Here is a 13,843-nt window from a genome sequence, read left to right as displayed (position 1 = left end):
GAGCACATTACCAACGACAATGCACAGACAGTTTGGACATATTGGTGCATATTCTTGTAGTTCTAGCTGTTGGGAAGTCCTTTCTTCTTTCTATTTGTAATACAATAGTGCTTTATAGATGGGAACGACAACACACACAAACACACTTGCAGAACCGACGATACGAGTCTAGAAGTACAAAGCAAAACAAGATGATGTGAAAATATGTTTGGAGGGAGTTCTGTACTAACATTGTGACGGCGACTTGATAAATCGATTAAATAAATCCCTACAATTTAATAATAATAAACTCAGTGTAGTGTCAATGCCGTCTGTTACTGATAGAGCCAGTGTGCGCACCCTTGTGTGTGTGTTTGTGTGTGTGATGAATAATGGATGAGTGTTCATTAAGCTGTGTGTGTGTGCGTGTGCCCCTCCTCTTGTTGTGCTGAGCCGCCTGCCTTGTGGCTGCCATCTGGATCCATGCCACGAGTGCCAGCCACAACAGAGACAGAACATGAGATATCCAAAACAGATTTAAGTATTTATTCAAAAATAGACATTCAAATAGTCAAATATAAAGAATTAACATTCGTGACACAAGGTTTCTCATGTGCACATGACACTTGGGTTGAGCCAAGCCGTCCCTCTCTTTTGTATGATTATTTATATTATTTGCATTAAGTATTTTAATAAATATTATATCATTATTTGCATGATTGATTTTATGTGTAGAACATCGTCAGTAAGTCTTATTTTTCAACGCGAACTACCTCGTGTCGCGTTCCACCGTGTCTGTTTGTCTGTGAGACTGTAGCTGACCCGTGAGAGCCAGACCCACAGCGGGCGTAAAAGCAAAGCGTGGGCATTCCCATAAACCACATTCACGTCCAATCCGTGTGGAGTTTCCCGCTGTGTCAGCCTTATAAACACACCACGAAGTCAAAGTGTGTTTCCATACAGACCGTCCAAAGCTACCTCAGACCTCAGTTCAGCTCCTCCAGAACATTTTCAACATTTGAATACATGCAGGCATATTACATATATGATTGATTGAGAAAACATCCCACAATGCATAGCATTATGCAACAAAAGGACTATTTTAAATACTGCATGTGTGCTGTATATTTTATTATGCTTAAGTGTGAGCGTGCTGGCGCGGTCACCAGACATTACATCATGCGTGTAAAAGTGGATTGCATGGAAGCATTCGCTGTTTTTTAACCTGCCGTGTCGTCAGTTTCGTCGGCTGTTCCTCATTGATCCTCTGCGTTTCCATAAAGTAATTTCAGCGAATATTCTGTAGAATATATAAACAGACATTAATGAAAAACGACAAGAAATAATCGTGCCACTTTGTGTTTAAACGGATACAGCATTGAATGTTTTACTGGATAGCTAACATTACATCTATGTCAGTTTGATCACATAAACACACAATTATACGAACGCACACATACCGTTCATTCACTTATACACGCTGGCAGAAAGCCAAGTATACAACACTGAGGAAAAAATCACACATTTGCCATCCAAGAAAGAGGGCAACCGTCTGGCACGTGTCTGTTTATCTGCAAATGTTTAAGTGACATGGCAAAAATAGACATGTGTGTGTGGACTTGTTCGTCTATCCTTATGGGGAGCAAATGTAAATGCAAAAAGGCTTTTGCGCGTGTAACAGATTTTGGGTTGTGGTCAGTAGGGGACAGAAAATACCATTAGGTCAGTATAGAAACAATAGAAGTCTATGGCATGTCCCACAAAGATACCAAAACAAGCATGCATGTGTGTGTTTATGTTTAGAAGAAAAAACGATCCGACAATGTACATAGGAAATATTGTTTAAGATGTTTGCAGCCAACATCATTCACCCCATGTAAATATGTTTTAAACAAATCAGTCATTATTTACTCACATGTCATTTAAAACTTGTATCTGACTTTTCTGTCTGTGTAACAGGAGAGAAGATATTTTGAGAAATGTTTTAGTGGGTTTGTGTTCATATAATGGAAGTCAACGGGCTTCAGTGTTGTTTGGGGTTACTAACATTCTTCAAAATTTCTCCTTTGTGTTCTTCAGAAAAATGTCATACAGGTTTGGAACGACATCAAGGCAAATGATGACAGAATTTAGATTTTTGGGCGAGCTATCCCTTTAACGTAGAAAAAATTGAAAGATTACTACCATACTAGTCCTACTATTTCAGTAGTTGATATGCAATACTGTGCGCAATATGCAAATGTTCTGCCTGCATGAAATTCCCAGATGATCGACTAATTTGCAAAACACGAACTAAACATTTACAGCACACTGTGCATGTGAATCATACAGTATCCCACAATGCAATGCGCTCAACCTGACACGACTCACTATTTCAGTCAAGACAAGTTGGATTAATAACGCAAAATCTATGTTGTAAGTAACGTTCACGTAGTCATGTCACATCACAACACTGTTTGGTGGCCATTCCTTATCATTGTAGTGTTTTTAAAAATAGTAGTAGTCAGTATATACAGTACAGTGGTATGTACTTATTCAGTGTGCTACCTTCTACTCAGAATTGTCGTTGTACACCAAATGAAATCCGCCACGGGTTGTTTTTCTGACTGTATGAATATTCTGTGTGTGTGTGTGTGTGAAACAGAAGTGTGGATGGGTATCAGGGCAGCAGTCAGAGCTCTGGCCGTAAGCCATTGTGGGACAGTAGATGCCCCGCGCCAGCTGGCAGACCTCCCGTCCCATCTGTGGAGCCACGCGAGTGTGCGGTGATCTCCGCTAGAGATCTGCTCGGCCCTGACCAGATTTACTTTGGGAAACTCCAGCTGGACCAGACACATCTTACTGTGCGTGTGCGCGATGTGTGAAAAGGATTTCAAATTTGTGTCTCAAGATTTGCGAGTCCGATCAAATGAGTGAAGAGCATTGATGGAGGTTGTGGGTGATACTGCAGGAGACTTAAAGGGAAAATATAATTTATTCACCTTCACGTTGTTCAAAACCTGTATTGTTCCGTGGAACACAATAGAAGATATTTTGAGAAATGTCTCACTGGTTTTGTGTCCATACAGTGGAAATCGATGGGGGTCAATGTTGTTGGGTTACCAACGTTCGTCAAAATATCTTCTTTTGTGTATTGCAGGTGAGAGCGACTCATACAGGTTTGGTCTCACGTGAGGAGGAATACATGACTCTTTTGGGTGAACTGTGCCTTTAAGTTCACCGGCTCTCAAGAAAGATGTGCCGCATCAACGGGCAAGACATAAAACAGCCTACAGACTTTTAAGACTTTATACCTTCCTATTAGAACATAACCATTACAAAACATGTGCGATATTGTTGCATCCACAAGTTTACAAATCCCACAATAGTCCTTTCCCAGCAGACTGTGCCATATATTCTTCGCAGGGTCATACACATAAAGCATTTGGAGTGTGCGCACGGAAAGGAAACTTCAGGATGCCAGCTGCGACCTGCCTGAGGTGCTGCGTAATCCGCAAACACACACACACACTGTCTTTGGCATCCTTATCTGTGTTTTGTGTGTGCATCTGCCCTTGCATGCAGATGTGATGCGATGTTTATACGGGCACATTTGCGTGTGTGCGTGTGTGTTGACGGCTCTTTAAAAGCAGCGGCGAGAGCAGGCAGATTAATATAAACAGAAGGTAATGGCAGAGGGAGACTATATTTATTCTTTTATCTTAAATGGTGCTTGTTTGTCAGGCTGGATGAATATTGAGTGTGAAATTGGGATCAGGGGCGACACATGCCAGTGCTCAGCCTTATCTCGGCGCTGCAGGCAGACGCAGCTGCGTTATCGGCCCTCCGCAGGAGTGCCACCTCTCTCCAGCGCTCTCCAAACCGCCGCATTCCCTTTGTGTCGGCCTAGAGAAGCCTGTTTACCTTTCAGTGCCTTGATATTCCTATTAGAGTCCTGCTCCTATTTACTCGCTCCTTTTATGCTGTGTGCAGTCGCTCATTTCTCTTTCTCCTTGCATCTCTGACTTTCTTTCTTTCTCCTTCAGTTCTTCATGTTCCGCCCGCTTCGACCTCCCAAAACACCGCTGGGTGGCTGGTTTGGTCTCTGTGATGGAACCTGAATTCAGCCTTTCATATTCCTGTCTGTCTGTCTGTCTGTCTGTCTGTCTGTCTTTGTCTGTCTGTCTCTCTCTTTGATTGCTGAATACAGGAATGCATGACATTCCTCACTTTATACTCAAGACTCAAGTTCAAAAGTCATAAAATTGCATGTACTGTAGATCGTCTTGTGTGTGTTCAGCAGCACAGCAATGTTCCTCGTCTAGCTGTCATGTTAAGGAAATCTCTGGATACATAAATATATTTTGGCATTACGGTAATGAGAATTGGGAATGCTAAAAAGTACAAATTCTGTCTTCATTTACTCACCCTCGATTGCAAATCTGTATTAATGTCTTTGTTTTGATAAACACAGAGAAAGATATTTAAACGAATGCTTTTAACCAAACAGTTCTTGGCCACCATAGTAGGATAAATGACAATGGTAGTTAAAAGTTACTCATCCGTTTGCTATCCTACATTCCTCAAAATATCTTGAAGAATTATATTATAAAGCAATTCTTCCTACTACGTAGTCAATGGATGGCAAGCAATGTCTGGTTACAAAGCATTCAGAACAAAGAAATGTATACAGATTTGGAAAAACTCAAACATATAACATGAAATGAAGACTGAATTTAAAATTTTGGGTGAACCACGCCTTTAAATTCTGTTTTAAAAAAAGAAAGTACACACCTCTGCCACAAATGCGTCACAGTGTAACTGTCTAATCTAATATATATATAAAACATTACAGTTTCTAAAAACTATATTTCACTGTATAATGTTTTATATCACTTACCTAAAGGATTATTAGGAACACCATACTAATGCTGTGTTTGACCCCTTTCACCTTCAGAACTGCCTTAATTCTACGTGGCATTGATTCAACAAGGTGCTGAAAGCATTCTTCAGAAATGTTGGCCCATATTGATAGGATAACATCTTGCAGTTGATGGAGATTTGTGGGATGCACATCCAGGGCACCAAGCTCCCGTTCCACCACATCCCAAAGATGCTCTATTGGGTTGAGATCTGGTGACTGTGGGGGCCATTTTAGTACAGTGAACTCATTGTCATGTTCAAGAAACCAATTTGAAATGATTGGAGCTTTGTGACATGGTGCATTATCCTGCTGGAAGTAGCCATCAGAGGATGGGTATATGGTGGTCATAAAGGGATGGACATGGTCAGAAACAATGCACAGGTAGGCCGTGGCATTTAAACGATGCCCAATTGGCACTAAGGGGCCTAAAGTGTGCCAAGAAAACATCCCCCAAACCATTACACCACCACCAGCCTGCACAGTGGTAACAAGACATCATGGATCCATGTTCTCATTCAGTTTACACCAAATTTTGACTCTGAATGTCTCAACAGAAATCGAGACTCATCAGACCAGGCAACATTTTTCCAGTCTTCAACTGTGCAATTTTGGTTTGCTCGTGCAAATTGTAGCCTCTGTATCCTATTTGTAGTGGAGATGAGTGGTACCCGGTGGGGTCTTCTGCTGTTGTAGCCCATCCGCCTCAAGGTTGTACGTGTTGTGGCTTCACAAATGCTTTGCTGCATACCTCGGTTGTAACGAGCGGATATTTCAGTTAAAGTTGCTCTTCTATCAGCTTGAATCAGTCGGCTCATTCTCCTCTGACCTCTAGCATCAACAAGGCATTTTCTCCCACAGGACTGCCGCATACTGGATGTTTTTCCCTTTTCACACCATTCTTTGTAAACCCTAGAAATGGTTGTGCGTGAAAATCCCAGTAACTGAGCAGATTGTGAAATACTCAGACCGGCCCGTCTGGCAGCAACAACAATGCCACGCTCGAAATTGCTTAAATCACCTTTCTTTCCCATTCTGACATTCAGTTTGGAGTTCAGGAGATTGTCTTGACCAGGGCCACACCCCTAAATGCATTGAAGCAACTGCCATGTGATTGGTTGATTAGATAATTGCATTAATGAGAAATTGAACAGGTGTTCCTAATAATCCCTTAGGTGAGTGTATATACACACTCAAACACATGTGGACGTGTATATACTTCCAATTGTAATATTGGTTCATAGTATATAAATATAAGTATATAAATGTCCAACCATGACAAACATCATTTTACAATATTACAATCTAACATACAGAATGCTAAACTTATGACGAGGAAATTCAATATAGGCGTTTTTCAAAACTGTGTAGTGTATTAAAACATGCTGCATCTGTACAAAGAATATGACATTTTTATATATGTGAAATTCACAAAAAAGCATGAGCATTATTTTTTTGTGTTACCTTCATTTCCATCAGTTTTCTGTACAGTATGCGAGTGGAGCAGGGATGTGTGTTTTTGGGTGGATCAGTAGCTCTGGTTGTCTGGGGAGGGTTTGCTCTTCATGTGTGTGCTCTCCTGAGAGTTAATAGGACATATACCGCCTCAGGACTAGGAACACAAACCACGCTTGTACAGTCTCTCTGTAGAAGCGGATCACAGCAGTCTGACAGAGAGAGAGAGAGAGAGAGGACTTGAATAGCAATGAGTTTAACTGATAAAAATCAATACAGAAATCTGGCTTGAAATGTTTCAGTATAAGAGCAAAAAAAGTAAGTGTTGTGGCATTCGTGTATGCACCGTGATGGCATTTCTACAGTGTTTGTGTGACCTATCCGCTGGTGTGAAGGGTATTTAGATTTCTCTGGCAGCCGGCCTGGTTGGCTGCAGTTTCGCCAGCATTTGTTTAATCGGGGTTCTTCACACCAGGCTTGTCTCGGGGCACGCGGCCCATGGAAAAGCCAAACAAACACGACAACACCGGGTCATGTGGCTGGAATAATAATAATAATAATAAATTGAATTTACATAGCGCCTTTCAAGAACTCAAAGTCGCTTTACAAAAAATAAATAAAGAAAAATAAAGAAAAAATAAGAAAAAAGGGACATGGGGCTATGGGTAGGCAGAGGTAAAGAGATGGGTCTTGAGGCGGGACTGGAAAATGGCAAGTGTCTCAGAAGTGCATATGTCAGGGGGGAGGGAGTTCCAGAGCCTGGGAGCTGCCCTAGAGAATGCTCTGTCCCCAAAACTGGTTTGGACTTTTGAATGGAGAGGAGACCAGCTGAGGTTGATCTGAGGGACCGTGAGGGTTGGTACAAGGAGAGGAGGTCAGTGAGATATGTGGGGGCCAGATGGTAAAGGGCTTTGTAGGTGAGGACCAGGATTTTGTAGGTGATCCGGTGGGAGATGGGAAGCCAGTGCAGTTGTTTAAGGACTGGAGTGATGTGATGCCAAGATTTGGAGCGGGTGATGAGTCGGGCGGCTGAATTCTGGACCAGTTGGAGTCGGTTGATGTGGGTGGAGCTGATGCCGAGGAGAAGTGAGTTGCAGTAGTCCAGTCGGGAGCAGATAAAGGCATGAATGAGTCTTTCGACAGCTGGGAGTGTGAGAGAGGGTCTGATTTTGGCGATGTTGCGGAGGTGAAAGAAGGAGGTTTTAACGACTTGGACGGATGTGAGGCTGAAGGGAGAGGGTGGAGTCAAAAATCACGCCAAGGTTGCGGGCCTGTGGAGATGGGAAGACAATGGTGCCGTCGATGGTGAGAGTGGGGTTATTGGTTTTGCTGAGTGTGGATTTGGAGCCTATGAGGAGAAGGGGTCTGATAACCAAACAGGCTGAAGAAGGGCAGCCATCGACCCCTCAGGCCGGACGCTGCTCACGCTGTCCGGCGGACAGACGGGGCCGCAGGGAGACTGACACATGAGGATTTAAGAGTTCTGCGACTTTCAGACACATGCTCTCCGAGCGCTTGCAAAAGTGTTGCTCTCCATATGAGAGAATTAACATGCACACTGTGAAGACTGGCATCAATTTGGTTATAAATGAAAAACTGTAAGAACAAAGAGGTTCGTTTTTGCTCAGATGAAGGCTTTCTACATCATTAGATCACCTACACTGAACAAAATAACTTCAAATAAAATTAATACATCTTCGGAACGATTTGCACGAACATTTTTTAAGTGTGCTGCTATAAGTCAAGTACACTTTACTAAACAGATTAAAGTAAACTCTACATTTAGTATTGGTTAAAATATGAAGTAAATATTACTTAAAGTAAACAACACAGATTACGTTGAACAAAAACATGGGTCCAAATCAAACTTCACAGTTCACTTTTTTACAAAATAGATGGTTAAATGAGAAGACACTTGAGGTCTCTGTACAGACATTAGCACAGTTACTGCTCAACACATCATGACTCATAATGTGCCTCCCTCAGCGTAGGAACAAACAACGGTAACCACTTAATAAAACACAAACTTAAAAATAACACCAAAACTCTACAAAATCACAAAGATAAAACAACACTTAAAAAGACAGTTAATCTGGAAAATGTCCTTATGCAGTCAGATGCAAAGCATGCTGGGAAATACAGACCAACTGCCAAAGTAGTTATATCAACCAAAAATATTTATGTAGTCTCAACACAAAATAAATGAGTAAACTTAATTTACCCATTTAAAATAATTTGTTCAATTTAAATGACTCAAACTAAATAATTCAATCTTAACAGCCAAAAAAACCTAACATAATTCTAGTATTATTTGTATAATTTATTATTTTCATAAAATCTGCTGAGGCTCTTTTTCCACTGTATGCATGAACGTGACGTCATTGCCAGATGAACGGTCCGCGTTGAACGTGTCAATACAATATCAGCTGCACAGGGAGACACGTTTTGCAAACATCCGCAATGCGATATTGAGATCCCACTTGCGAATCAATTACATCGAATGACTTCGGGCTTCATTTTCCGTCCCGCTATCGATTGGAGTTATGAGACCCGACACAAAGTCGAGCTAATTAAAGAAAATATAATTGATTTTATTTCACCCGTGGGCTGGAAGGAACCAGTTTAGGCAAACTAGATCGAATCAAGACAGGTTCCATGAACTGAAAATCTTTTAATGAGGGAACGAAACAGAAAATAGATGCACCCACTTTTACAGCATGTCATACAATTGACTATTCATTAATCATGTGCATAAAAGATCGGTAACGTTAATTCACATGAGAACATTTACGTAGTATACTTATGTTTTATCATTTACACTATATTTTATTTAAATGTTATCATTTTAATATTTCAATCAGTTCAAAATTAATACCGTTCAAAAACAATTCAACTATGAGCCAATCGGAGTAAAACTGTGATGACTTAAAATGTAACTAAACCCAGCCCGATCTTTCTGGAACTAGGGGGCTCGTTCATATCAATTTGTACAGTGCGAGTCATATAAACATAAGATCAGCAGAAAAATCGTAAAGGAGATCGTACTTAAATGAATAGAATCAGACGAATTTATACAAATTAGCCACATCGTTAAATTCTCGTGGAAGTTTCGTAAGTTTCTGAATGTTATTAAATCATTCAACGAGTATTAATATTAAATATCGAACACGTGTTCCTTAAAAAAGATTTTTACACAGAGCACAAATTCATTGCATTTTCTGTCCTCTTTTGATTGACAGGATATATCGGCCTCGATCATCGTCTGTTTATAAACTATCTGCCGATAATGTAAGAAAAATTCTTTAATTGACCGATATATCAGAACATCTCTTATTGTCGTTAAATGGATCATCCACCAAAAAATTACAATTCTGTCATAAATTACTCACCCTAAAGACATTCATCAAGCCTAGGACCTAGGACGCAAATTAAGATTGGAAACGTACACAGAGGTCAAGAAATTGTTGACTAAAATTGGTATTATTGTTTGTTTGCGCATGAAACGTATCTTTGTTGCTTTATATAATTAAAGCTGAACCACTGGAGTGACATAGACTTGTTCAACAATGTATTTCGGGGCTTTAAAGTTTGATTACGTTTGTTTCAGTGTTTTTGGAGACACTTACTTAATTGTGACAATTTTTCATTAAAGAAATAAAACACTATCAAAACAATATCATGAACAAATAAAATGCAGATGCATTAGGTGGTAAGCGCAATATAACATTAAATAAAATGTTAGCGTTTAAACAAGATAAAGGTCATGAGAACCATTGAGTCATTACGTCATTAAAAGGGTTAATCTCTTTGTAACAATTGTACCCACAGAGCCCGTCTCTCTCACACGGTGGGCCGTCATCCTTCCCTGGCACCATGGATGGCACACAGCTGCGAGGAGCCTCTCAGCGGGGAAACATCGCTTCCATCTGTCTGCAACCCAGGGTGGCGTCTATCGAGAGCACCGCATGCCCCGAGAAAAAGGCTCAGTGTGTATGGAAGAACATAGAGAAACTATCCCGTGCACCTGTTCCAGATTTTCCAACTCCATCCATTTGTCATGGTCATTTTGTGCCGCTAAAGGAATTTTACCCACCTGCACCTGGTTTAAATGGAAAAGCTCTTACGAGCAGAGAAATTCTCCCAGCACCGTGTGAAAACATGACACTTGTTAACAGCATTTTGTCTGGTGGTATCCAGCGCACTTTGTGAGGGAATGTGCACTTCTCGACATCTGCTGACTATCGACAGATGCGACGAAGGACGTGTTGCTACACACGCTGACAAAACCAAGCATGGACACCATCCAAGAGCACCATCAACACCGAGTCAAAGTGTGTGTGTCACGTGAGTGTGCGTGATAGATTCCGCACTCAATTTGGCAGATGTGAATCGACAGACTTGAATCTGCGCCAAGCCGGCGGTGAAAAAACCGACAGGGAGATAGAGGCCGTGCATCTGTGTGAGGTGACATATGGAAAGGCTTTAACTTCCAGAATTCGGTAAAGATCTTGAGCCTCTCTGGGCCGGTCTGTGCCAAGCAGGTGTGCGGAGAAATACCGGAGCGAAAGACAAAGTTCAGCCGGGGGATGTTGAGGAGTCATTCATAAAAGCTTTTTTTCCCGAGTCGGAAAGGGAGGCTTTAAAGAAACAGTTCACCCATAAGTGAGTTTTATGACTCACCCTTGTGTTGTTTCCGACCCCCTTTGAGCACGAACATCCCACAAAGGAGTCTTCCGAATTGTGAGTATTTAAAATACTTATAATTTAGGCCGGACTTGACTTACATTTACATTTACATTTAGGCATTTGACAGACCTTGCATTGTTAACGCAATGCTCAATGCAACTTACTTTACCTAACCTGAGGATAATAAACAATAAGGTATAAGGCGATAAGACGAAAGCACACATCGTTTGAAAAACATATTAAACCGTCACTGTATCCAAAAATGTTGGAGCTTGGAACAGCAACCCAAACCATCTAAAGCTGGATTTACCTGGATTTTACAGCAGGCCACACTCGAAACCTTCATCTTACTTCACGTGAGCTCAACGTGTGTGCAAATGGAAAGCGGTGTTATTTTGTCATTGAGCTCAGCTGCCTGGTTAAAATCCTAATTAAGCTCTCCCCTGCGCTGGCGCTCTATCCGTTTTCTGAGGAGAGCCTGTACGCCGCTGATATGCGGATCTCTCTGAAGCGCCTGCTCCGGTCCGGTTCTGCCGTGGGCTGGAGGAGATAAGACACGCCGGCTGCTTGCACAACGCTCCCCTCCATCCCGACCTTATCGTCGGGAGCAAAGCAGGTCTGGGTCACAAACCGCCACCATCGCACCTGTCCAGGAGACGACCGGACCGCAGAGATTATAGAGAAATCATTATCTCACTTTTGCCACAAAAAACGCATTTAATAGAATAGATGACAAACAACTGAGGGATACGCATATACATACACTTTACATACTGCAAGCACACACACATCTATCAGGCGGACTTAAAGATGACTGACATGAACCAATAACTGGGCCAAAATGTAAAAACTAACTTTTCAGTGGATACTAATGTAATCATTTCTGTCTTCATCTTTTTATTTCATTTAAAATGAAGTGAAAAACAATCACAGTTTGTCGTATTAGTGTATGGCTTTCTAGATGTTATCGTTCACATCTGACAATAAAAGTTGGATGTATAACATGCCAATATCTACGATTTGGATTGTTATATCTTTAAAATATTTTATAAAGAAACCAAACGGTAATGCACGATTATCAATAGACAACATCGTACACAGTTGTCAAACACAAAATAGTTATTTCTCGTCTACGCATTTTCTTTAAAAACTTTGTTCTGCATGCCACGCTCTTTTGAACTTTTCCGAAAGAAAGAGGCAAACCGAGTTATGAAAGAGCATCTTCTGAGCGGTTATACTGTCCTTTGCATATAAACCAAGGAAAGTCCCGCAAATCTTTTCTGGTAATGGGGATAAAAAAAGACGCTACATTCAGACCTCTGTTACACAGGTTCCACCTGTAACACATGGCCAAACTCCCACACAGACATACACACACACACACACACACACTACTCTCATATCCACTCTGCTGGCCACCATCTGTGCAAGTTTGGCAGTGACAGCCGGTACATCTGTGTGCACATCCCCTTTCACTTCTGCGCTCGGTGTGTGTGGGCCAGTGGGTCACAGCTGTACACAATATCATTTCTCAGTAGCAGAAACTTAGCGATTGGCCGGAGGACTGAAACAACCCAGCCTTTAGAAAAACATAAGTTCATTTTAAACTCTCTTTTATTGATTATTATCATTTAAGTAAGGTGTTAAAAAGGCATTCAATATTTCTAGTATATCTAGGTCCGGGGATAAGACTTTCAACTTTTAACCCTGAGAGTTTGAGCATTAATGCTACGGATATGATTCTCAGATTATGAGAGTCAGCTTCTTGAGTTAAAAGTGAGTCGGCTTTCATGTTTTTCACCTGATGTAGAAATCCTGTACACTTAAAATAAAAGGGAGACCACATTTACGGGACAATAAATAAAAAGAGTCTCACGAATGTCTCCGTCGCTAGAGTTTCAGAAGAGACGTGAACGGTGTCTCAAACTGAGCTCAGATTTGTCAAATTCGCAATCATAAGTCAATATTCTGTAAAGCTGCTTTGGAACATTGCACATTGTGAAACGGGCTATATAAATAACATCGAATTGAATATTGCCTATATGAATTTGAACATTTCTCACAAACATCCAGATTGTTATACCCTTACAATTTACCATTTATTAGACACCTTCATGCACCTCATTGTTCTTTTTGTTCAGTTTTTATTTCTACTAAGCAATTTAAGGAGCAACGTCTGATACTACGTTGATACACAACTGAGAACTCCATCAAATCTCCTCAAATAGAACAACATCTGAACAATACAGTTTTCCTCTGGGAAGCACAATCCAAGTAATACACAAGCAGCAATTCAACCAAGCAAAAACCTTCCTAAAACTAATCAGGACACTTTGGCAACCAAATAACAACGTTCTGGAAACAGCCCACAACAACCAGCCATCACATGATGTAAATCTGCTCTAACGCCAACTGCATAACAAATGTGAAGCATATGGGTCGGCAGAGTTATTCAGCAGAGCATTTCTGAATATTAATAGCACCATGATGCAATAAGAAACAAAGCCTGTCTATGTTGCAATATGCCTTCAAACTCAAGAAACAAGCAATACTGAGAGTGGAGGCGCTGAACCTGACCGAGAGTATGTTCAGCCCTGGAGGTGTCAGAGAGGAAGCCTGAATGCCAGGAGGGGCCTCTACTGTCCAGTAGGAAGAGGAAGAGAGATCTGCCCACAGACACAGCTGGATCCGGCCGGAGGAAGCCTGGACACGGCACCTCAGCACTGTTTCCTCTGGGGAACCAACCGCTCACATGGGGGCAGGATACACATGCACGCATTTACCTACACTGTAAAAACTTATTTTTTACGATTTTCCACGTAA

This window comes from Barbatula barbatula (genome assembly GCF_947034865.1).
Source record: "Barbatula barbatula genome assembly, chromosome: 1".
In the NCBI taxonomy this organism is placed as follows: domain Eukaryota; kingdom Metazoa; phylum Chordata; class Actinopteri; order Cypriniformes; family Nemacheilidae; genus Barbatula; species Barbatula barbatula.
The sequence above is the reverse complement of the archived record's forward strand: the minus strand, read 5'-3'. Positions refer to the sequence as shown.